Source organism: Pristiophorus japonicus, chromosome 8 (genome assembly GCF_044704955.1).
Source record: "Pristiophorus japonicus isolate sPriJap1 chromosome 8, sPriJap1.hap1, whole genome shotgun sequence".
NCBI lineage: Eukaryota > Metazoa > Chordata > Chondrichthyes > Pristiophoridae > Pristiophorus > Pristiophorus japonicus.
The window spans coordinates 167,311,114-167,336,999 of record NC_091984.1 but is presented as its reverse complement, the minus strand read 5'-3'; positions in this window follow the sequence as shown (position 1 = coordinate 167,336,999).

Genomic DNA, 25,886 nt, shown 5'->3' with positions numbered 1-25,886 from the left:
ATAACCATGGTACAGTTCCCCACTGTCTGTAACCACAGTACAGTTCCCACTGTCTGTAACATCAGTACAGTTCCCCACTGTCTGTGACCTCAGTACAGTTCCCCACTGTCTGTAACCACAGTACAGTTCCCCACTGTCTGTAACCTCAGTACAGTTCCCCACTGTCTGTAACCACAGTACAGTTACTCACTGTCTGTAATATCAGTACAGATCCCCACTATCTGTAACCTCAGTACAGTTCCCCATTGTCTGTAACCATGGTACAGTTCCCCACTGTCTGTAACCTCAGTACAGTTCCCCATTGTCTGTAACCATGGTACAGTTCCCCACTGTCTGTAACCATGGTACAGTTCCCCACTGTCTGTAAACACAGTACAGTTCCCACTGTCTGTAACCACAGTACAGTTTCCACTGTCTGTAACCTCAGTACAGTTCCCCACTGTCTGTAACCATGGTACAGTTCCCCACTGTCTGTAACCACAGTACAGTTCCCACTGTCTGTAACATCAGTACAGTTCTCCACGGTCTGTAACCACAGTACAGTTCCCCACTGCCTGTAACCACGGTACAGTTCCCACTGTCTGTAACCACAGTACAGTTCCCCACTGTCTGTAACCATGGTACAGTTCCCCACTGTCTGTAACGACAGTACAGTTCCCATTGTCTGTAACCACAGTACAGTTCCCACTGCCTGTAACCACAGTACAGTTCCCCACTGTCTGTAACCATGGTACAGTTCCCCACTGTCTGTAACCACAGTACAGTTCCACATTGTCTGTAACCTCAGTACAGTTCCCACTGTCTGTAACCACAGTACAGTTCCCCACTGTCTGTAACCATGGTACAGTTCCCCACTGTCTGTAACCACAGTACAGTTCCCCACTGTCTGTAACCATGGTACAGTTCCCCACTGTCTGTAACCACAGTACAGTTCCCACTGTCTGTAATCTCAGTACAGTTCCCACTGTCTGTAACCATGGTACAGTTCCCCACTGTCTGTAACCTCAGTACAGTTCCCACTCTCTGTAACCACAGTACAGTTCCCACTGTCTGTAACCATGGTACAGTTCCCACTGTCTGTGACCACAGTACAGTTCCCCACTGTCTGTAACCTCAGTACAGTTCTCCACTTAGTGTTAGTGCCCCCAAGATCAAGTGGAGCAGAAAATAATGCCTTCCACTTGCTATGTGGGGTGTGAGCAGGTTGGAAGCAAGTATTGAGGGGCACAGCGCTACGCGTAGAAAGGGCCAAGATGCCGACTCTGTGGGTCCCAACCTGGACCACCAGGGAGCGGGGTGCCATGGCATCAGCCCGGGACTCAAGCGGAGTGCTGGGCTGCCAGATCGCGGCACGGACCCTGCATTCCATAATGCAGTGGGCCGTCATCACCGCGCGCAGTGACCCGTTTTCACCCCGGAGCGAAAATTCGGTGGCGCCCCCTGAAGCTGTGCCGGGCGCTCGTGGGGCAAAAATTAAAGGGGAGGTGGGAAATTTTCCTTCTTCCTTCTCGATCCATGCCGTGACCTTGCAGCCCAGCACTTCACTCGTGTGCCTGGCTGCGGCCATGATCCCCGCCGGTCCAGGGATGGTCCCTTTTCCCACCCGCAGTGTCGGCAGTTTGGCCCTCACCTTTAATGAAGGGGAGGGCCCTGTCTACGTGGCAGCGCTACATGTCCAACCGCATAGCACTGCGTGCCCGTCTGATTCCTTCCACCCCGCTCACGCCCCACAGAGCACTTGGAGTGAGATATTTTGCGCTCCACTTGTTCTCGGGGTGGTAAGTTGAATATCGGTTGTGGGGCGGGACTTCCATACATGGTGCAGGAACTCGCGACTTGCAGATGTTACTGCCCCCAATTTCGGCCCGTGTACCTCTATTCATGAAGCTTTTTTAACCGCTTTCTCAACCTGCCCTACCACCTTCAATGATTTGTGCATTACCCCCCAGGTCTCTGTTCATGCACTCCCTTTAGGATTGTACCGTTTAGTTTACATTTCCTCAACTCATTCTTTCTATCAAAATGTATCACTTCGAACTTTTCTGTGTTAAATTTCATCTGCCACATGTCCGCCCATTCCACCAGCCTGTCTATGTCCTCTTGAAGTCTATCACTATCCTTCTCACTCTTCACTAGACTTCCAAGTTCTGTCTCATCTGCAAATGTTGAAATTGTGCCCTGTACACCCACGTCCAAGTCATTACTATATATCGGGGCCATAATAGGAGCGGCGAGCACCGGCCATGGGCAGTATGGAGGCATGCCACTGCAAGGTACAGCGCGAGCTGGTGCAGGAGGGCAATGGCTGTGAAGAGTGACATCATCAAGATCCAGGTCAGTGATTGGAGCGTGGGCAGATACAGCAGGAGCGGCGAGGTCGGGGTGAAGGAGCGGCGAGAGATTGTAGAGGGATGTGATCAGGGCCCAGGGGCCCACGGGCAACATGAACCAGCCCACACTGTGATACGTGTGCGCACTAGGTCCATGCAGCAGAGCAGGTCTCCAATTGTCTTGGTTAACCCTTGCCACTGGACCAAGACCTAGCTCTGTCAAACCCGTGTGGTGGCTGGTGTGCAACGGCCACCCCATGTTAAAAAAATCCACGCACAGGCATCTTCCACCCTTCAGGATGTAGTTCAGGTCCTTCATTGAAACACCTGTGAACTCGTCCTTTTTTTGGCATGGAAGCAAGTCATCCTCATTTCGAGGAACCGCCTATGATGATGATGATATATCAAGAAAAGCAGTGGTCCTAGTACCAATTTCTGGGGAACACCACTGTGTACCTTTCTCCAGTCCGAAAAATAACCGTTCACCACTCCTCTCTGTTTCCTGTCATAGCTAATTTTGTGTATCCATGCTTCCACTGTCCTTTTTATTCCATGGACTTCAACTTTGCTGCAAGCCTGTTATGTGGCACTTTGTCGAATGCCTTTTGGAAATCCATGTACACCACATCAATCGCATTGCCCTCAACAAACCTCTGTTACCTTATCAAAAAACTCGATCAAGTTGGTTAAATGCGATTTGCCTTTAACAAATCCGTGCTGGCTTTCCTTAACACAGTCCGAGTTTTATATTGTAATACTCTGTACATGTTTATATTATATCACCCAGCCATATAGCATCACACCGCACATGTTGTAATAGTCAGCACAGTATTATTCAATCAGTAGTTTATATTATTAAACTCAGTGCAGTCCAATCACGGGTGCTTTATATTGTAAGATTCGATTGAATGAAATTGCAAAGGGGTTTTTTTTTGTGGTTTTTTTGGGACATTAAAATCATATAATTTACAAGTGCCCCCTATAAAAGGGGAGGGGGACACTAAAACCCGGCAATTAAAACAAATTAAACTTTAAAACAAATAAAATCAAATTAAAATTTGGTTGCCGGGGGTGACAATGCACTCCAGTCCCTCCGGCGCCCACCTCTCGCGGAAGGCCGCGAGCGCACCGGTGGACACCGCGTGCTCAAAGGGGGTTATTTGGGGAAAAGGGTGAACACAGGTGCTAAGTAAGTGCTATGCTAATAAGACAGTCTGTATGAAAGTCTGGTTTAAGCCCACAATTGAGGGGCTAATTGGTGATTGCCATGATTTAAACCTGTCTAGAGGAGTTAAACTGAAGGTCTGCACGTTTAGCACTCAAGCGCTGATTAGAAGCAATTTTTCCTTGAGTGGTATATGTAGCCTCCACACACCCACTGCCACTGAAGGTGTGGAGTGCACTGGCTGACACACGGAATGTTTCAGGACAGCTCAGGGGCCGAGGGAGAGGGCGCACAGGTTCTCGAACGTGGCACTGGAGGTACCGGTGGAGGAGGTTCAGAGGAAGAGGGATGTCCTGTACCCGCAGGGGGGAAGGAGGCCATAAAGGCAAATAATGCAGCAGATGTGGGAGGAGATCGCTGAGGAGGTCACAGACCGGAGCCCTACCCCAGATTATGGCTCTATTGCCGCAAGAAATGTAACGACTTGACATGAGTGGTCAAGGTAAGAGCCTATCGCACAAACACACTAGTTAATAACTGCATCCACCACCAGCATCACAACCTCAACAAACTGCATCCACCACCTAACTATACACTGACATTCACACAACTCAATTGCATTGTTCACAGGCACTACTCACATCTCTGACACATCACATAACTATTCAACCATACAAGGCATCACAAACAAACACAAACACAAACATACCTGCCAATACACTCATTCACAATCACCATTCTTTCTCTTCCACAACAAGGTAGCACATACAGGCACCAGCAGGACCTGACAGGGAGGGGAAACACAACTGCATGAGATTACTCCCCTTGATCCCCAGTGCTGGCCATGATCAGGAGGGTAGTGGCAGACGTCATGGCCACAGGCAGAGCAGGGGTCATATGTGGCCATTCCAACTTCCTTACAGATCCACAACTATTCCTGCTCCCTAATTCTCCAAACCTATCCTCACTCCCAAGCTCCATTTAGTCTCATCACACACATCCTCCTATAGTGGCTACACGCGCTGGACCCTAATCCTTCTAGCTTTATTATTGTAGGCTCCCAGGATCACGATTCACCTCGCCAAATCCCTGGAGACAATGGATGAGGAGTGTAATGTATTTGATTCATGGGTTTGTTGCTTAAGAATTCATAACAACACATTGCTATTAATAACTAGTTGGTTTATTAGCAAAGATTTAACAATCACACTACACATTACCAGTTCATCCACTAGGCTCACAACTGCATGCCTCATTGTGGATCCCATGAACTCAACTGACTGGGGTTTTATTGAGTCTTGTGAACATCACATGCCTGGCTAAGCCACTCATGATTCAACAGCTCTACAAAGCTTTGAGCATGCTCAAGTGCATACAGTGCACTGATATATTGCACTTCTCACTGTAACACACTGATATGTCCCACAACTGTCACTGCAACACTCTGATATACCTCACACCCCTCACTGTAACACTGATATACCCCCACACCCTCACTAACACTCGGATATACACCACAAGACTCACTGGTGCATACAGTACGAGGAGGAAGAGCCACCTCGCTCCCCAGAGGAAGAGGAAGAGGAGGAGGGCACTGCATCAATCGCTGCCACTGTCGCAGACACCATGCGTGACCTATAGGCTCGGGTAGAACAGAGATCATCACCGTGGGATGCACCAGTGGGCAGCAGCCACGCCGGGTGGAAGGGACACCACAGGCCTGTAATGTTTTTCCCTTCAAGTATTTGTCCAATTCCCTTTTGAACATTACTATTGAACCATCTTCCACCCTTTCAGGCCGTGCATTGCAGATCACAACAGCTCACTGTGTTAAAAAAATGTTTCCTCATGTCTGGTTCTTTTGCCAATTACCTTAAATCTGTGCCCTCTGGTTACCGACTCCTGCCACTGGAAACAGTTTCTCCTTTACTTGATCAAAAGCCTTCATCATTTTGAACACTTCTATTAAATCTCCCCTTAACCTTCTCTGCTCTCCGGAGAACAGCCTCAGCTTCTCCATTCTTTCCACATAACTGAAGTCTCTCGTCCCTGGTACCATTTTAGTTAATCTCCTCTGCACCCTCTCCAAGGCCTTAGCATCCTTCCGAAAGTGCGGTGCCCAGAATTGAGCACAATTCTCTAGCTGGGGCCTAACCAATGTTTTATAAATGATTATAACTGAAACATGAACAAAAGCTGCAACAGTTGGATAATCGCCCTCTATGAGCTGGGTCTGTCTCTGTGGATAAGACATTGAGGGCTGGGTTTCTGGCTATTTTGCACCTCACTAAATGCAGTTTCTGGGCGGGATGCCAGGCATCCAGGATTTAGTGCCCGGCCGGAAGATTCGGCTCTTGGTTCGCGCGACGCAAAAAGTTAGCGCCCTGCCCTCTGTTTTCAGTGTGATTATGACGTCAATCGTTGTACAAGGCTGTGCTAGTGTGTCGAGGAAATTTTAGCTTAAATTAACTCAGGCGGAGGCTTTCAGAGTCGTGCTTCGAGAGAATTTTATTTACAAGCGAGATATCTCGGAGAGCTTGCCCAGTCCGCACCGAGGCAAAACTCTAAATTTTACAAGAAAACCCGCTCTATCTTTATACAGTTGAAACAGGAATTTTATCTAAAACACACCACACAAGTACATTAATCATACATTCTTGTAAATGCAAAGGTAGTTTCAGGAGGCAGACTTTTATCTTGTCCTTGCATAGTTTCTCCCTGTCCGTATTCTGATAAGCAGGGTATCTGGAAACTCATGTAAACACGAGATAGTCATGTATTTACAACATTCTTTGTTCCAAGATCTGAGAGATTTGGGTGTTTTCTTTTCTAGCTCCACTAATTTAATTAACTCAGCAAGAAGTGAACTTAACCCTTTCCTTAAAAATAGGGCTTAGATCATTTTCTTCCACAATTCCCTCCTTGTTGATCTTTTACTAGATCAACACAGTTTCTTATATATTCTTTTCTTGTTCAAAAGGGGGTTCATACCCCTCAGGGTAGGGTCGCATTTTAAGACATTCCTCTTCATTGTAATCATCTACTTTTCCCTCTATGCGATTTAACCTTCCTTTTATGGACACACTTTTCCTTTCTACTCGGGATACCAGGCTCATTACTTGACTAATTAATTTTTTCAACTTTATCCATATTCCACAAATGATTATTAATAATGTAAGCATCACTACACCCATGATTATTATGGGGTGTACAGCTAGCTTCAGTACTGCTGAAGCTTTTGGGGACCATCCGAAAAACACATCCCACCAGTGGTGTACTGTCAAAGAGGTGACTTCATCTGCGATTCTTACTAGTTGCCCCTTCTTGTAACTCATTTCGACTCTAAATTGGTGGATGTCTCTGCCTCGTTTTGACAGAGCTTCCTCAATTTGCTTGTCATTACGTATCAAATTGTGCAGTCTGGTCAAATTAATTACAGGGGGTAAGGGTTCAATCTTGTGCACAGACAGATATTTTTCTACATTTTGCCATTGCCCAAAGGTATAAGTTCTTTTTTCCTTCTGGGTCATACAGGGTGTAGACTCCTCTCACGCATTTATTAATGGGGGGCTTATACAAAATTCCATCCAGATAGACAGGTTTATTTCCGGTCACACAGACCTCATTCTGTCCTATTTCCGTAATATTAGTGTCACTTGTTGGCTTTAGTTCCCATTTACATACTCCAATGGAGTGCTGTAGTGAGCATGGTTCGTATGTGGCAGTCTGATAGGGACATACCATTCCGAATGGCCACCTAGCACATCCCCTCTGGTGATGTGTCAAATTTACTATTTCCATAGTTATGTTACATCCTTTTGAATCACAACTGGTATATCTTTCTTGGGGTTTAATGGTTAAATTAAGAAGCCTATCCTTCTGATTGATTTTCAGCAACCTTTCCCATGTGTCAGCATGGAAGGATAATATTTTCCTTTCTAGCTCGGCTCTCAACAACTGTCTGGTCATTTCTTTAAACATACAATGGGTGTACCTGTTTACCCCCTGTTGTTCCTTCATCAGGTTTTCTATTTCCTTCTCTATCCTTTCATTCTGCTTCCAGGTCATTTCGTCTGTGACGTAACCTGATACCTGCAGTTGCTGTCATCCTTCATCCCAGGCATTTCTTATTTAATACATCTGGGGACCTTACCACTGGGATGCAGGTGGTCAATATTCGTTTCAAGTGTCCCGTATCTCGCGGGGAATGCTTATTTTTATTATGGGTCCATTGTTTAGCATAGGTTATTCCATTTATTATTTTTTTTTTCTTTGGGCATGTAAAGTTATCTTGCTGCCTTGCCTTATCACTTTTCCCCCACTCCATATCTCCCTTCCATACTTTTCCTTCTTCAAGTAATTCTTCTTCCTGTCTGGCTCTCCTTACTGCTAAAATGATCAGAACGCCCAATGTCCACTTATAGGGCCCAAGTTTCCACATAATTCGCGCCTGATTTTTAGGAGCAACTGGTGGAGAACGGACTATTTTAGAAATCGCAATTGTCCACATTTTTTTTTCTGCAGTTCGAGTCAGGTAGAACAGTTCTAGTTTAGAACAGAATTTTTTCTTCAAAAGGGGGCGTGTCCGGCCACTGACGCCTGATTTGAAAGTTTCCACAGTGAAAATGTACTCCAAACTAAAGTAGAATGGAGCCAGTGAAGATTTTTGTAGAACTGAAAAAACCTGTTCTACACATTAAAAAATCAGGCGCCGGTTACAAATTAGGCGTCCAGAACGAGGTGGGGGGAAGGGAACTCATTAAATTCGACAATAAATCCTTATTTATACTTCTACAAATATTATACAAATAAATCCAACCTGAATAAACATTTATAAGCCAAGAAAAGATTAAATAGACCATCTTCCTACCTGTGTGAAAGTGCTTCAGCCAGGGAGAATTCTGCAGCAGTTCGTGCCGCTTAGCGAGAGAGAGAGAGAGAGAGAGAGAGAGAGAGAGAGGGGGAGGGGGGAGAGAGAGGAGGGAGGGGGGAGGGGGGAGAGAGAGGGGGGGAGGGGGGAGTGAGGGGGGAGGAGGGGGGGAGAGAGAGGGGGGAGGAGGGAGTGAGAGAGGGGGGGTGAGGGGGGTGAGAGAGAGGGGGGGAGGAGGGAGGGAGAGAGAGGGGAGGGAGAGAGAGAGGGAGGGGGTGAGAGAGAGGGGGGGAGAGAGGGAGAGAGAGAGAGGGGGGGGAGAGAGGGAGAGAGAGGGGGGGAGGGAGAGAGAGAGAGAGAGAGAGAGAGAGAGAGAGAGAGAGGGGGGGAGGAGGGAGGGAGAGAGAGGGGAGGAGGGAGGGAGAGGGAGGGAGGGAGAGTGAGAGAGGGGGAGGGAGAGAGGGAGAGGGGAGGGAGGGAGGGAGAGGGGAGGGAGGGGGGGAGAGGGAGGGAGGGGGAGAGGGGGGGAGGGAGAGAGAGGGGAGGGGGCGTCGGGTCGGGTCAGTCGGGGCGAGCGGGTGTCGGGTCTCGGGTCGGGGGGAGCGGGTGTCTGGTCGGGGGGGGGGAGCGGGTGTCGGGTCGGGGGGGGGAGCGGGTGTCGGGTCGGGGGGGGGAGCGGGTGTCGGGTCGGGGGGGGAGCGGGTGTCGGGTCGGGGGTCGGGGCGGGGGGGGGAGCGGGTGTCGGGTCGGGTCGGGTCTGGTCGGCGGGGGGGAGGGGGGGTGCGAGTGTCGGGTCTGGTCGCGGGGGGAAGCAGGAGCTGGCCGTGGGAGGAGCCTCATTCACGCAGCCCCAGTGAGGCCATTGGGCCAGGGCTAGGGGCTGCGTGCTTCGGGCCCCTCCCACACAGTTCGGCGCCTGGAGCTACTGCACTTGCGTGCCGACTGTAGCGCGCATGTACAGAGGTCCCGGCACTGTTTTCAGTGCCGGGACCTAGCTCCGCCCTCCCCCCACAGCTCGTGCTGGCTGCGCGAGGACCAGAGGACCTATAAGTAGGTGGAGAATACCGAGGATTTTTTTAGGCGCCCGTTTTTTTTCTTGTGGAAACTTGGGCCCATAGTTTTTCCAAGAGTCCTGCCTCATCTTCCCTTTTCTGTTTACTTCTATAACACTCTTGAACTAATTCGTTACAATAACAACACGCAAGCACGATAGTAACAGTAACCCAAATAATAAAGGCCCAAACTGGCATACAAATGAGTTCTGACATTCGTCCCTGGACTTTTGGGTAACTATAGATACTTTTAAGTCCACAATACACAATTGGGAGTGAACACAAAATAAGAGCAGGTCCAGTTCTTCAGCGAGAAGATGGCTGTTTCCTTAGTCGGGCGACCGTAGCTTGTCCTGGTTCAATGCTTTTTCTTTCGGCTGTGATTCGTCGGGGAAATAATATTTACAGCGGGCTGCATGCACCCAGTTCGGGTGCTTTTCCAACTTCAAAGCGGTTCGTGTTGTGAGAATTATCTGATACGGTCCTTTCCACCTAGGAGAAAAGGATTCTTTATTTAATGTTTTTACTAACACTTGATCTCCAGGCCTGAAAGGGTGCATATTTCCTTCTGACGGGGGAACCTGTGTCTGCTTTATTTGTTCGTGCAGACTCCTCGCTATTTCACACATGGCTTGAGCATACTTTAGTGACTTTTCATCATTCCAAATTAATGCTATTTTTTCAGCCACCAGTAGTGGTTTTACTCCGGTAAGCATTGATCTTCCCAACAAGGCTTCATGTGGTGTCAGACCAGTGTTTCGGTTTTTTTGGTTTCTAATTGTATACAGTACCAATGGTAAGGCATCTGGCCACTTTAGTCCTGTCTCCTGACATACCTTGGTGAGGGTAGATTTTATTATCCCATTTACTCTCTCTACCATTCCCGAGGACTGTGGTTGATATGGTATATGTAACTTCCACTGGAAACCTAATGCTCCTGCAAGATTTTGCACTATTTTTCCTGTGAAGTGTGTTCCCCTGTCACTGTTGATTCCCATAGGTATCCCATATCTTGGTACTATTTCTTTAAATAGAATTTTACTACTGTTCGGGCATCGTCTCTCCTAGTGGCATACGCTTCTACCCACCTTGTGAACATATCGACTATGACTAATAGGTACTTAAGATCTGATACTGGAGGCATGTGGACAAAATCAATTTGCAAACTTTCAAAGGACATACTAGGTTGGGGTAGATTATCATATTCAGCAGGTGTTTTACCTCTGTTATTTTGTTGACAAATTTGGCATGTTCTAGCAACTTTTTCAATTACTACTGTTATTCCTGGTGCATACCACTGTGCATTAATAGCATGTATCATCCCTCCTTTGCCCATGTGAGCCTGACCGTGTGCTAGGCGAGACAGGGGCAAAAATAGAGACCTAGGGCAAACAGTTCGCCCATCAGGGTGACACCAAATGTTGTTTTTGAGAAAACAACCTTGGTGTTCCCAAGTTCTTCTTTCTTGTATAGTAACTTGTTGTTGGGCTGTTTTAAGTTGTTGGATGTCAAGCATCTGTGGAGGGGAAACTGAGACTGCTTGAAGGCAGTCTGCCTGTGCCGAAGCGGCCTGTTTGGCTGCCTCGTCAGCCCTCCTATTTCCTACTGATACTTCATCCTCACCGGTTGTGTGAGCTACACATTTGATAACGGCTACCTTACTTGGCAACTGAATGGCATCTAATAGATTAAGCACCAGTTGAGAGTGCTTAATATGCTTTCCACCAGAGGTGATAAAGCCTCTGTTTTTCCACAGTTGCCCAAAATCATGGACCACACCGAATGCATCTCTCGAATCAGTATAGATATTAGCAGTTTGATCTTTAGCTATTATACAAGCTCTAGTGAGGGCAAACAATTCAGCAGCCTGAGCCGAGGTTCCGGGAGGCAGGGCAAATGCTTCAACAGTTTCGTGGGGGTTTACAATAGCATAGCCTGCCAAAAGCAAATCATCCGACGGCCTGTACGATGATCCATCCGTATAGAGAATAAGATCAGGATTGTCCATGGGCTCTGTGAGCAAATCTGGTCTTGGTAAAGTGGCTATTTCCACTGTTAACAGACAATCATGCTGGTCTGGATCCTCTACTTCTCTAGTAGGAAGAAAAGTGGCTGGGTTTACTACCGGTGCACATCAAAAGGTATAGTTAGGGTGTGACAGCAGTAATACTTCATAACCTGTTCTTCTCGATGCTGTAAAGTGTTGTGTGGCAGCTGAATTCAAAAGTAATAACACAGCATGGGCTGTAATGACAGTACATGGATAGTCCAAAACAATAGGTACCGACTTCTCCACCATGACCGCAGTAGCAGCTACAGCACGTAGACACGCTGGCATTCCCCTCACTACTGGAGGCAACAAAACCGAATAATAAGCAACTGGTCTATTTCCCCCACCATGTTCTTGGGTTAGTACTGCTGTTGCAAATCCTTCTTTCTCATTCACATACATCTGAAAAGGTTTTCCATAATTCGGAAGTCCCAACGCCGGAGCATTAGTGATAGCTTTCTTTAACTGTTTAAATGCCTCCTCTCTCTCTGGGGTCCACTCCACCTTGGGTGGGCATCATTTAGGGCAGCTGATCTTAGGACCGCATCCCATTCTCGATAATCGGGGATCCATTGTCTACAGTACCCAACCATCCCCAAAAATGACAAGATATCCTTCTTTGTCTTTGGTATGGTGGCACTTTGAATTGTCTGAATTCTTTCTGGTCCTAGCTGTCTCTGCCCTTGAGATATGTGAAAACCCAGGTACTGAACTTGAGTCTGACAAAATTGTAACTTTTGTAACGACACTCGGTGCCCTCTTTCACATAGGTGCTGTAATAGTTTCAGGGAATCTTGCATGCACCTGTATCCGTGGCTAGAAGCCACAAGCAAATTGTCCACATACTGCAACAGCACAGACTGGTCCGATAATGAACAGTCTTCGAGGTCTCTTTTTACTGCTGCTGCATATACTGCGGGGCTTTCGGTGTATCCTTGGGGCAACCTGGTCCTGTGTACTGCTGTTTCTTGTAGGTGAAAGCAAACAGATACTGACTCTCTTGATTTAATGGGATGGAGAAAAAGGCTGAACACAGATCTACCACAGTAAAGACAGTTGCTGTTGGTGGGATAGCAGATAGTGTAATGTTGGTGTCCGGTACCACAGGGGTGATAGGGACTACTATCTTATTAATAGCTCTCAGATCTTGCACAAATCTCCACTCATTCGGCCTATTAACCTTTGGTATGGGCAGTATCGGAGTGTTACACGGGCTCTGTGTCTTTTCTAGAACTCCTTGTTCCAACAATGCAGAAATGACTGGCTCTATCCCATTTTCTGCCTCTGAGGCAGTCTGTACTGCTTAATGCTTGGTAACACGGCGTTCTTTATGAATCTTACCCGATGGGGTACTGCAGAATGTACCTTCCCAACATGATTCTTATGCTTTGCCCAAAGTTCAGAAGATACTTGATTCAATGCCATTGGCAGCTTAGGGCTCGGTTGTTCAGGGGGTTGCTGTTTTTCAAAAGTGGAGGCATGATTTTTACCTTTCCACTGGAGAATCCCCCTGGTGCGGGTGATAAATTCTATCAGAACATTCTGCAATTCTATTACTGCCCAAGGTTGATAGCCTTGTTGCTGTTTTTCCTTTTCTATTTCTACAATCATCGGACCCATATCTTTGGGTTTCGCTGGCGGTTTTACAGCCAATGTCAGATGGGGTGTCGAGTTCTCTTCTCTATACCGCTGCTGCTGTAAGGGTGTCAAATCGATGGCTACCCCCAATCCTTCTGGTCCAAAATAAATGCGGGGCGTAGCTTCTACTATTTCTTCTTTATTTAAAAAAGGATTGTACCAAACACTGGTAAGTTTCAGCTTTTTGTCGGAGTGTACCAGGCTGTACAGTGAAGCTGAACTGCCTCAAAGCTTGTCAAAATTATATACATCAATTCTTCAGTCTTAGAGTCAAATTTAGCTTTTAAGTTTTGTATAACTTCATGTATCAAGGGGGAATAGAAGTTGCCCTTCAATTGCCAACAATAGAGGGTAGCCTTTTCTTTGTTATCTTCCCTTTTCTCCCCTTCAATTCCATTAAAGAACTGATGGATTTTATTTGGAGGGAGCTCCATGAACATCCCTTCCTTTGTGCAATAAATTGTGGCTCCTAGTTTGCACAAAGTCTGTCTTCCTAATAAAGGGAGAGGTGTTGTTTTAGAGACTATCAAAGTCTCATTATTAACTTGTTGTCTTTGTAGGTGAATAGTCCCTCCCTATCCATATTGGCCAGTACTGTAATTGTCTCTTTCCAACCTTTTCCTTGCCAGTCCAAAACCTTTATCTTGCATGTTCTGGCTTGTTGTGGCAACATACAATTTAACAAGGTTTGCACTGCCAAAGGTTCATTTTGATCCATAGGTATTCCTGCATGTTTGTCCCAACTATTTTTCCATCTGCCTGCAAAATCTATCATTGATTCTTCTGCTTTCTGCAAGCAGCGGGTGACTTCCCCTATATCCCCATGCTTTTTAGCCCCTTGCAGAATTGCGTTCTTTCCTCGGTTTTTCAGCCAATGGGTTAATGACTCATTGCCGTCATTCAGCAAGTCATCATTAACTCTCGAGTCTCCATTTTCCCCTGGTGGGATGTGGAACATATCTTTTACTCCCTGCCAGGAAGATCCATAGGCCGCTTGCAATAATAGTTTAACATCTCCTGGGAGCGGATTGTAAATTGCACACGTTTGTTTAAGCCAGTTGTGAAATGCTACCGGTTTCTTTACCGGATTTGGGGCGGCTGAGATCATATCTCTGGCTTCTCCGGGGGACCAGGGTTTCAGAACTGCCGTAGTTCCTATCATTACCCTAGGATTTTGGTGGACGGTAGAGTCAGCTGCTTCTTTTGCCGTTTGTTGCCTTGTTTGGTGAGGACCTCTCCTCCCTGTGTCCTGGTTTGCTACCCCTCCCTCTACTGCTTCGGCTTCCCCTGATCCTGATGCTCCCGGATCTCCTCCACCGGGTCCTCCATTAGGTGGCTGATCCGGAGGGGCTGCTAGTTCCCTCGGAACTTGATTTCTATGGGCAGCGATTATTTCTATAATTTCCTGCCAACTATCTTGTTTTGGGGGTTCTACACGGGGATAGAGTACTACTGCTGGTGCTGAGGGGATAGGAAGGCCCAGAGGACTATAAGAGGGAGGTTTTTCATTTTCCCCTCTTTCTTTTTCTTCTGATTTATTTTTAGGGGGTTGATGCCTCTTAGCAACCTCTTTCCATTTTTTAAAACAGTTTTCCATTTTTCTCCATTCCTTAATCAAAGATAACTTAAAGCTTCCTCCATATGGCCAATCCCCATCAGACCAACTGTACAAATCGCTGCTAAATGTTACCGCATATCTGTCATCTCCTGTTTCCTTAATTACAGTGTCCGCCAATGGGATCTCCTACCTTCTCTCGTTGCTTTACTACCTTACGGATTCTTTTCTCGGTCTTAGGATGTACTTTCATTCTTTCAGTCGAGAGGTCGTCTTTCTTTCCTTTTTTAGGAGCTGGGCGCGAGCACCCTGCTCGAGTAGAGCCGTTTCCCATTCTTCCGGGTGCAACGTCTCGCGATCTTTTCTGAAATGAGAGTTAGGACAATCCTACAAAATATACAGTAATTTACAAAGTGCTCACTGGTGTTCTCTTTTCCGCTCAGCTCGGGGTCTCCTTTTGCCTTTTTGTTATTTTAGCTTCTTTGCGGTAGCTACCTTAAATGCCTCACCCCCCCAGGGGATCTCGGCGGCTCGTCCCCCTTTCAGCTAGGACGGCCTAGGCACCTTCCTCCTTTCAGCTAGGAAGGTCCTTAAAATTCCTCTTTTCTCCTTTTCTCTTTAAAAGTTAAATTTAGTTCTTTTGGATCTCGTTTTTTTTTAGAGATCCTGCCGACTACGCCAGAATCTGTCGAGGAAATTTTAGCTTAAATTAACTCAGGCGGAGGCTTTCAGAGTCGTGCTTCGAGAGAATTTTATTTTACAAGCGAGATATTTCGCGAGCTTGCTCAGTCCGCACCGAGGCAAAACTCTAAATTTTACAAGAAAACCCGCTCTATCTTTATACAGTTGAAACAGGAATTTTATCTAAAACACACCACACAAGTACATTAATCATATATTCTTGTAAATGCAAAGGTCATTTCAGGAGGCAGACTTTTATCTTGTCCTTGCATAGTTTCTCCCTGTCCGTATTCTGATAAGCAGGGTATCTGGAAGCTCATGTAAACACTAGATAGTCATGTATTTACAACATTCTTTGTTCCAAGATCTGAGAGGTTTGGGTGTTTTCTTTTCTAGCTCCACTAATTTAATTAACTCAGCAAGAAGTGAACTTAACCCTTTCCTTAAAAATAGGGCTTAGATCATTTTCTTCCACATAGTGTCCCGGATGGAACTTTCGGCCTTAACGCTTCATTTAACGACTGCCCCAGGAAACGCCTGAAAAAAACAGCTTTTGGCAGCATATTTAAACAGAGGCTGGAAGATCAGATATCGCAGGTGTCAGTGACTGCTACGTTGTGCGCGGAATACTGCGTGAGCCTACGAGTTGCAAACGGCACTTTGATGTGCCCTGACACTTTGCTTGCAAGGTCAGTGAGAGATTTCAATGGGGGAAATACTATTCGGCAGCGTATCATGCTGGTTGATATTGGCAGGCGGCTTCAAGCTGGAAGAAGGGTTCTTGTTGGGCCACGGATTAGAACAGGTTGCTGATGTTTGGGGGGGAGGCCTTATACCTCACCCCCCGCCCCCTCCCCATGGGTTTACAGGGAACATTGCTCATACATCCACATTTTGGAGGCGTAGTTCATTAGAAGGCTGCGCTTCAGAAAAGAAATGCTGGCAGAAATATGCCAGCTCCTACATGCAAACCTACGGACTACCAGCGCCAACAGGACTGTGCTGCCCATCAAGGTGAAGGCCACTGTGGCACTTGCCTTCTATGCCTCCAGCTCCTTCCAGGCAGCAGCAGGGGACATATGCAACATCTCTCAGCACGCTGCACATTGCTGCATTCATCAGGTTGCAAGGGCACTGTATGCATGCAGAATGGATTTCATTTAAGTTCCCAATGAGCAGGGAAAGCCAGAATGAGAGGGTTCTAGGGTTCGGACGATTTGCGGGCTACCCAAGGTTCAAGGTACCATTGACTGCACACACATCGCTTTGCGAGCACCATTTCACAATGCAGAGGTCTTCAGAAACCGAAAGGGATACCACTCCATAAACGTACATCTGGTCTGTGACCACACGCAGAGCATCCTCAGTGAATGCCGGCTGTCCAAGGAGTGCATATGATGCTTTCATCCTGCGTGAGAGCAGTGTCTCATGAATGTTTCAGAGCCAGAGCTGGCTGATTGGGGACAAAGGATACGGCCTGGCCACCTGGCTCATGATCCCTCCCTCCGGAACCCTGCCACAGAAGCCAAGCAGCGCTATAATTAGAGCCATGCATCCACCCGCAACATCATCAAGCAGACAATTGGCGTGCTCAAGCAGCGATTCCGATGCCTGGACTGCTCTGGAGGCAGCCTTCAATACTGCCCTCAGCAGGTCTCCGAGTTCATTGTGGTGTGCTGCATGCTACACAACTTAACCATCATGAGAGGCCAGGCATTGCCAGTGGGGATTGCAGGCCCACCTGAGGAGGAAGAGGAGCCTGGCCAGGAAGCCGTTGCAGTTAGACCACAACCACAGGGGAGGCTGCGTGGAGATGTGGCTGCAGCAAGAGCCTTATACATCATCAGCTCATCAATGAGCGGTTTGCTTGAATGGGAAGGTGGGGTTGCACCGGTGAGTTGCGACTCTGCCACCATGCTGCCTAATCTACACTGAATTCTTCAATGAGACACAAGACACAAATGGCGAAGGTGAAACAAACATTTTTATACAGACGAATTAATAACAATCTTCCCACCCTGCCCCCATCTCCACCAAAAAAATTCCCCAAACTATACAATGGCCAATGTAAGAAGTAAAATTACGAAACTGCTTCCTGCAGTGAACAAACCGTAAATTACGAAACTGCTTCCTGCAGTGAAGAAACTGTAACGCCATTGTAAAGTGCTTCCTGCAGCAGCACTATTCAACATTTCAGAGAACCTGCAACCATTTTGAAAATGATATATAGCGACATTAGCAACAACTTGTGCCAGGCCTTAATGGCGCTTCCCTTCAACCCCCCTCCCATGCCAGCTGCTCCTCCTCAATTAGGCCTCAGTGCCTGCAGCAAGGCTGCTAGAGGGCTGCTGTGTTGGGGGGGCCAGACAATGCAGACTGCGACTGAGGATACCCTGGACCAGCTCTTAGCCTGGCTGCGGACTGCTGTGCCTCATCATTGGCGGGAGCAGTCTCTGGTGGCTGGGGTGTCAACCGTGTACGGTGCATGGTTGGCAAGTGAGTGGTGGGAGCGGAATGTTGTCATCCTGAGGAAGGACGGCACCTTCCGTTTCCTGGGAGCCACTGACTCTCCGACAGGGCTGGTCCTGAATATCCGGAGCACGATGTGTCTCTACAACTTGCTGGTTTGCTCTGGCACCATCCCTTCCCTGTTGCACATTGGGGAACGCAGACAGTACGGTAGCAAACATCGACCGCAGCACTTGACCAAGCTGAAGCAGAGCTTGTGCCTGTGATTTGCCCGAGGCTGTGACGTGACCAAGGGCACGCGCCACACACTCGAACACCACAGTCGCTGCTCGAGGCCACCAGCCTCTGTGTGTGGGCAATGATGGCCTCGCTGAACTCCCAAGTCGCACTGGCAACCGGTGATGCTGTCTCCAACAGTCGCAGTGAGCTTGTCAATGCTGGGATCCGTCCCAATACGTCCATCACCTCACCGTGCATTCCTGCGGTTTCCCTGGACATCTCCACCAAGTCCAGTTCCATGTCTGCCTGTCGTTGAGCAGACCGACTTTTCCGATTCACCCTCCGGAGAGCTGGCCTGCGAGATTACCCTCTCGCACTGCGTAGCTGTAGGTGACTGGGGCCGGGAGCCTCCGACTCCTCAAATCCCAGGAAATCCACCTTCTCCCCAGATGCCATTAGTCCAGACGGGGCTACAGGTAGACTGTGTGGTTCCAGCAGAAGACTCTTCCTCTCCCTCATCGTCTCCCCTGTCATGTATCTTACATTATTATATATAACTGTATCCCAACATGCTATACATGACTGTAATAAGATATGACCTGTAACCACCAGCATTCCTTACCACCAGGGGTGCACTTGCGAGAGACAGGTATATAAGGACAGGTCTCAGGCAAGTGCAGCATTCCAGAGCTGTGAAGTAAAGGTGCAGGTCCAGAGTGACCTTGACTTCACTACATGCCTCGTGTGAATCTGTACTGAGGGGACAGGACTTTACATCCCACATGGCCAGATGTGGAGGGCTCTATGGAAGGATGCTGCGCTTGTGGCTGGTTATCTGTGAGTAGAAAACAACAGGCATGTGGTTAGCAACAGGGGAGGGGAAAGGGTGACAGGAGGAAGGTGGCATCGCACATGTTCATTTGAAGGTCCGCCGCCACTTCACTATATCTCAATGCAGTCTCTTCAGTCGCTCTATACATTTACTTACCCTCAGTACCCGAAGGTGGCTCAGCATTGCCCCTGGCAACTGCCTGAGCTGGTACACCTATGAGGGCCGACACCTGTTCCTCGACATCATCAGTGAGTGGTAATAATTGGGGCGGCCCTTCGCCTGGGCGCATCTGCTCCCTTCTGTTGTGGGCAAGCTTCATCTGCAAAGAGAAAAATAGGAAGGGTTCAGAAAGGGTCTCTCTGCTGTTGTGGCACATATGCCTACCATAGTACAATAGGTGAAACTGTGTGAATGTTCTAGTAGCTTCCATTCAATCTGTTTGGGTGCTGCATGTGCTTCATGAGGAAAAGTTAGGAGGTCAGAGGGATGTAACATGGGAACTATAGGTGATCTTTCTGAAAGGCCTAGCAGCAGTGGGAGTGTATTGCGAAGAAGGATGTAAATGATTGAGTTTATGTGCATCGATTCATGTTAGAAGTCATGGAGGCATACATAAATGCAAATGGTACTCACCCAGACGAGTCTGGTAAGGTCATTGAATTTTTTACGGCACTGTGCAGCAGTTTTGGCTGCAGTGTCTGAAGCAGACACTTCCTGAGCTATCTCTCTCCACAGTCGTATGAAAACAGGTGGTAGTGGTCTGGCTCCCCGAACAAGATGGAGTGAGGACCAACGCCTCACTCGCCTCATATGTGAAGTGCCTGGCACGCTGCCTTCCCTCCTGTTCCTCCACCTCTGCAGAAGGGACTGAAGTGTGGTGGTTTATATGCGCAGGAAGCTGCATTAGCGTTTGCGACTGGGATGCGCAAAATGGCCGTCTCCTTTTAATGACACAAGTTTCGGTTCAGGCGCACAAAGCCCGTTGTGCAATGCCTGACTTAACACCAACGCTCCTCCAACTTACTTTTTCACCAAAACTTGCAGTCGAAGGTGCAAACTATTTTCAGGCGCTAACTTTAACAAGCGGTCGCGATTAACGCCCCAAAATCCAGCCCCTGGATTATGCTTGCAGCCTACAAGTCACTTTCACTCTTGGTCCCTCCGGCAATTTCTTTGCTCTATTTAAATATTACTCTACATTTATTATACTTAAGGAACGTTTATAACTTGATTACCTGGTTACAATGATTGGTAAACTTCTACCAGTTTGCTTGCTAGCACTGCCATTAATGACCTCACCTATTGGTGACCAGTGAAACAGGAGTAAACAAGTTGTTGCTGAGGATTTCCAGCCACGCTCAGCTTTCACTGTTCACTTGCTGCTGGAGAACATAAGAACTAGGAGAAGGAGCAGGCCATACGGCCGCTCGAGCCCCATCCACAATTCAATACGATTATGGCTGATCTGATCACTGACTCAGATCCACTTCCCTGCCTTTTCCCCATAAACCCTTAGACAGTTTCTTAACCGATAAGGGACTATTTCTGTCTTAAATTTATTCATATATCCAGCTTCCACAGCTCTGAGGCAGCGAATTCCACAGATTTACAACCTTCAGCGAAGAAATTTCGCCTCATCTCAGTTTTAAATGGACGGCCCCTTATACTGAGAATATGCCCTCTAGTTCTAGTCTCCCCTATCAGTGGAAACATCCACCTTGTCAAGCCCCCTCATAATCTTATACGTTTCGATAAGATCACCTTTCATTCTTCTGAATTCCAATGAGTAGAGGCCCAACCTACTCAACCTTTCCTCATAAGTCAATCCCCTCATCTCCGGAATCCATCTAGTGAACCTTCTCTGAACTGCCTCCAAAGCAAGTATATCCTTTCGTAAATATGGAAACCAAAACTGCACGCAGTATTCCAGGTGTGGCCTCACCAATACCTTGTATAACTGTAGCAAGACTTCCCTGCTTTTATACTCCATCCCCTTTGCAATAAAGGCCAAGATTCCATTGGCCTTCCTGATCACTTGCTGTACCTGCATACTATCCTTCTGTGTTTCATGCACAAGTACCCCCAGGTCCCGTTGGACTGCAGCACTTTGCAATTTTTCTCCATTTAAATAATAACTTGCTCTTTGATTTTTTTTTCTGCCAAAGTGCATGACTTCACACTTTAACATTATACTCCATCTGCCAAATTTTGCCCACTCACAGCCTGTCTATGTCCTTTTGCAGATTTTTTGCGTCCTCCTAACACATTGCTTTTCGTCGCATCTTTGTATCGTCAGCAAACTTGGCTACAGTCCACTAGGTCCTTTCTTCCAAGTTGTTAATATAGATTGTAAATAGTTGGGGTCCCAGCACTGATCCCTGCGGAACCCCACTAGTTACTGATTGCCAACCCAAGAATGAACCATTTATCCCGACTCTCTGTTTTCTGTTAGTTAGCCAATCCTCTTTCCATGCTAATATATTACCCCCAACCCCATGAACTTTTATCTTGTACAGTAACCTTTTATGTGGCACCTTGTCAAATGCCTTCTGGAAGTCCAAATATACCACATCCACTGGTTCCCCTTTATCCACCCTGTTCGTTACATCCTCACAGAATTTGAGCAAATTTGACAAACATGACTTCCCTTTCATAAATCCATGCTGACTCTGCCTGACCGAATTATGCTTTTCCAAATGTCCTGCTACTGCTTCTTTAATAATGGACTCCAACATTTTTCCAACTACAGATGTTAGGCTAACTGGTCTATAGTTTCCTGCTTTTTGTCTGCCTCCTTTTTTTTTAAATAGGGGCGTTACATTTGCAGTTTTCCAATCTGCTGGGACCTCCCCAGAATCCAGGGAATTTTGGTAAATTACAACCAATGCATCCACAATCCCTGCCGCTACTTCTCTTAAGACCATAGGTTGCAAGCCATCAGGTCCAGGGGATTTATCTGCCTTTAGTCTCATTATCTTACTGAGTACCACCTCCTTAGTGATTGTGATTGTGTTAAGTTCCTCCCCCCCCGCCCCCCCTATAGCCGCTTGATTATCTACTGTTGGGCTATTGTTGGTGTCCTCTACCGTAAAGACTGATACAAAATATTTCTTCAGAGTTTCTGCTATTTCCATGTTCCCCATTACTAATTTCTCCGTCTTGTCTTCTAAGGGACCAACATTTATTTTAGCCACTCTTTTTTCCTTTTTATATATCTATAGAAACTCTTGCTATCTGTTTTTATATTTCGTGCTAGTTTACTTTCATAGTCTATCTTCCCTTTCTTAATCATTTTTTTAGTCATTCTTTGCTGGCTTTCAAAAGCTTCCCAATCTTCTGTCCTCCCACTAGTTTTGGCCACTTTGTATGCCCTTGTTTTTAATTGGATACCGTCCTTTATTTCTTTTGTTCACCACGGATGGCTATCTTTTTTTTTACACCCTTTCCTCCTCACTAGCATATATTTTTGTTGAGAGTTGTGAAATATCTCCTTAAATGTACACCACTGTTCATCAACCATCCTACACTTTAATGTATTTTCCCAGTCCACTTTAGCCAACTGTGCCCTCATACTTTCATAGTCTCCTTTATTTAAGCTTAGGACGCTGGTTTGAGATCCAACTTTCTCACCCTCCATCTGAATTTGAAATTCAATCATGCTATAATCACTCATTCCAAGGGGATCCTTTACGAGGAGATTGTTTATTAATCCTGTCTCATTACACAGGATCAGATCTAAGATAGCCTGCCCCCTGGTTGGTTCCGTTACATACTGCTCAAGGAACCGATCCCTTTTGCACTCTACGAACTCTTTCTCAAGGCTACCCTGACCAATTTGATTTGTCCAATCAATATGGAGGTTTAAAATCACCCATGATTATTGCTGTTCTCTTTTTACAAGCCCCCACTATTTCCTGGTTTATGCTCCGACCAACAGAGTTGCTACTGTTGGGGGCCTATCGACTACGCCCACCAGTGACTTTTTTCCCCTTATTGTTCCTTATCTTCACCCAAACTGTTTCAACCTCCTGATCATTTGAGCCAAAATCATTTCTCACTATTGCAGTGATTCCATCCTTTATCAAGAGAGCTACCACACCTCCTTTTCCTTTCTGTCTGTCCTTCTGGATTGTCAAGTGCCCATGAATATGTAATTCCCAGTCCTGCTCACCTTGCAACCACATCTCTGTAATGGCTATCAGATCATACACATTTGTATCTATTTGTGCCGTCAACTTATCTATTTTGTTATGAATGCTACATGCATTTAGACAAAGTGCCTTTAAATTTATTTTTCTTGCTTGTTTCCTCTCTCCTTCAAACTCACTTTCTTTATGTTTGCTTTCTAATTCCAGCTTTATTCCCCTCCCTACTGAATCTATTTTCAGGTTCCCTACCAAGCTAGTTTAAACCCTCCCCAACAGCACAAGCAAACTCCCCCCGCGAGGATATTGGTCCTGGCTCTGTTGAGGTGCAACCCTTCTGGCTTGTACAGGTCCCACCTCCCCTAGAAGCGGTCCCAATGCCTCAGGAAACTAAAGCCTTCCCGCCTGCACCATCTCTCCAGCCATGTATTCATCTGCTCTATCCTCCTATTTCTGTACTCACTAGCTCGTGGCACCGAGAGTAATCCAGAGATTGCTACCTTTTGAGGTCCTGCTTTTTAATCTCTCTCCAGCTCCCTAAATTCTGCCTGCAGGGCCTCATCCATCTTTCTACCTATGTCATTGGACCACGACCTCTGGCTATTCACCCTCTCTCCCCAGAATGCCCTGCAGCCGCTCAGTGACATCCTTGATCCTGGCACCAGGGAGGCAACATACCATCCTGGAGTCACGTCTGTGGCCGCAGGAACGCCTGTCTGCTCCCCTGACTATTGAATCCCCTACCACTATAGCTCTTCCATTCTTCTTCCTCCCCCCCGTGCAGCTGAGCCACTCGAGGTGCCGTGGACTTGGCTCTGGCTGCACTCGCCGGAGCCACCATCGCCCCAACCGGTACTCCGAACAGAATACCGGTTGGAGAGCGAGTTGGACTCCGGGGACTGCTGCACTACCTGCCTAGTCCTCCTCTTCTGTCCAGAGGTCACCCAATCCCAATCTGCCTGCACATTCTTAAGCTGTGGGATGACCCCCTCTAGAAACGTGCTATCCACGGTGCTCTCAGTCTCGCGGATGCACCGCAGTGACTCCAGCCGCCGCTCAAGCTCCAAAACAAGGAGCTCGAGTTGGTGCAGCTGGAGACACCTCCTGCACACATGGTCATCCCAGCTGCGTGAAGCATCCAGGATTTCCCACATGCCACAGGATGTGCAATCCACGGGACTGAGCTACCCTGCCATCCCTCTAGTTACACTCGCAACTATCAAGTAGAACTAAACTCTAAACCTTAGCAAAACACACCCAGCAATTACTCAGCAATCAGCTGATTTAACTAACCTTTATTTAAAGACTAAGTGCTAACTTAACAGAGATAAAAAAAACACTCACCAATCAGCTACTTCCCTTGTGTCAACGTCACTTTTAAACTCTGATTTGCCTCTCGAATGTTGCTTGTTGAACCTTGCCTTTTAAGCCTCCACCTCAGCTCCTGCTGCTACTCCCACACAGGTCCACTGCCTCTGTGAAATATCACTTACCTATTTGTAATTTTTAATTTAATCTTCCCCTCCTCTCTGAATTCCCACTCTTTCCAAATTCCCGAATCAACCAATTTGTTTAACTCCTCTCCGTTTAAGAGTTATCTGTGCAGATCACGCTGTGCTCTGAAAAACGGTTGACTTGTTTACTCTTAGAAGCTACACCCAATTTACAACTCTTTTTGGGGACAAAAAGTAAACATTAAATCAAGTGCCCCCCGATCTGGGGGATACTCCAAACATTTTTCAAGGCCCTTTTTTTGTGGGTTTTTTTGTAGTTTTTTTGATTTTTTCTTTGGGCACTAAAATCTTAATTTTTTCAAGTGCCCCCTTTAAAAGGGGACACCCAATTTACAAGTGTGTTGACTCAGCACACCTTATGCTTATGATTAACACCGATTTTAAGACAAACAATTTCAGCTGACTGGCAGGCAACCTCTATTAACTACAGTTTTAAAGTTCTAGGTTTAAATCAAAATGTTAAACTAGATTTCACAGCTTCTACTTGCCCAATAGCATCAATGACAAGATCCAACACTGCCTCCAGTGTGCCAGTGCAGCCTTTGGCTGCCTGAGGAAAAGAGTGTTTGAAGACCAGGCCCTCAAAACAGCCACCAAGCTCATGGCCTACAGGGCTGTAGTAATACCCGCCCTCCAGTATGGCTCAGAGACATGGACCATATACAATAGACACCGTTGCTGGAGAAATACCACCAACGACGTCTCCGCAAAATCCTACAATGGGAGGACAGACGCACCAACATTAGCGTCCTCGACCAGGCCAACATCCCCAGCATTGAAGCACTGACCATGCTCGATTAGCTCCGCTGGGCAGGCCACATAGTTTGCATGCCAGACACGAGACTCCCAAAGCAAGCGCTCTAATCGGAACTCCTTCATGGCAAACGAGCCAAAGGTGGGCAGCAGAAATGTTACAAGGACACCCTCAAAGCCTCCCTGATAAAGTGCAACATCCCTGTAAAGTCCTTACTCTACAGCATGAAACCATGTCTCCCACAAGTTCACCCCCTGTGGTCAAGGTGTGCATCTAAGTTGAGTGTATACAGTAATACAGTGGTGTTACATTGTAGTTACAAACATGACATCACCTTCCCCCCCCACAACCACCCAAAGTCTTACTGGGATCATAGGTTCAGCCTTTCAGGTGGTCTACGTTCCCTCGTGGAGCGCCGCAGTTGGGGCTTTGATTGTTGGACGCTGATGTGAGTGTCTGTCACCTGTGGTGATTCCGGCCTGTCCGGGCTGACCTCAGGGACTGTGCATTCTTCTGATTGCTCTTGTCGCACGTTCGCTGGCGGTGGTGTGAGCTCCATCTCATGATAGTCTTCAGGTTCCTTCATGTCCATGCTAAACCTTTTTTTACTTG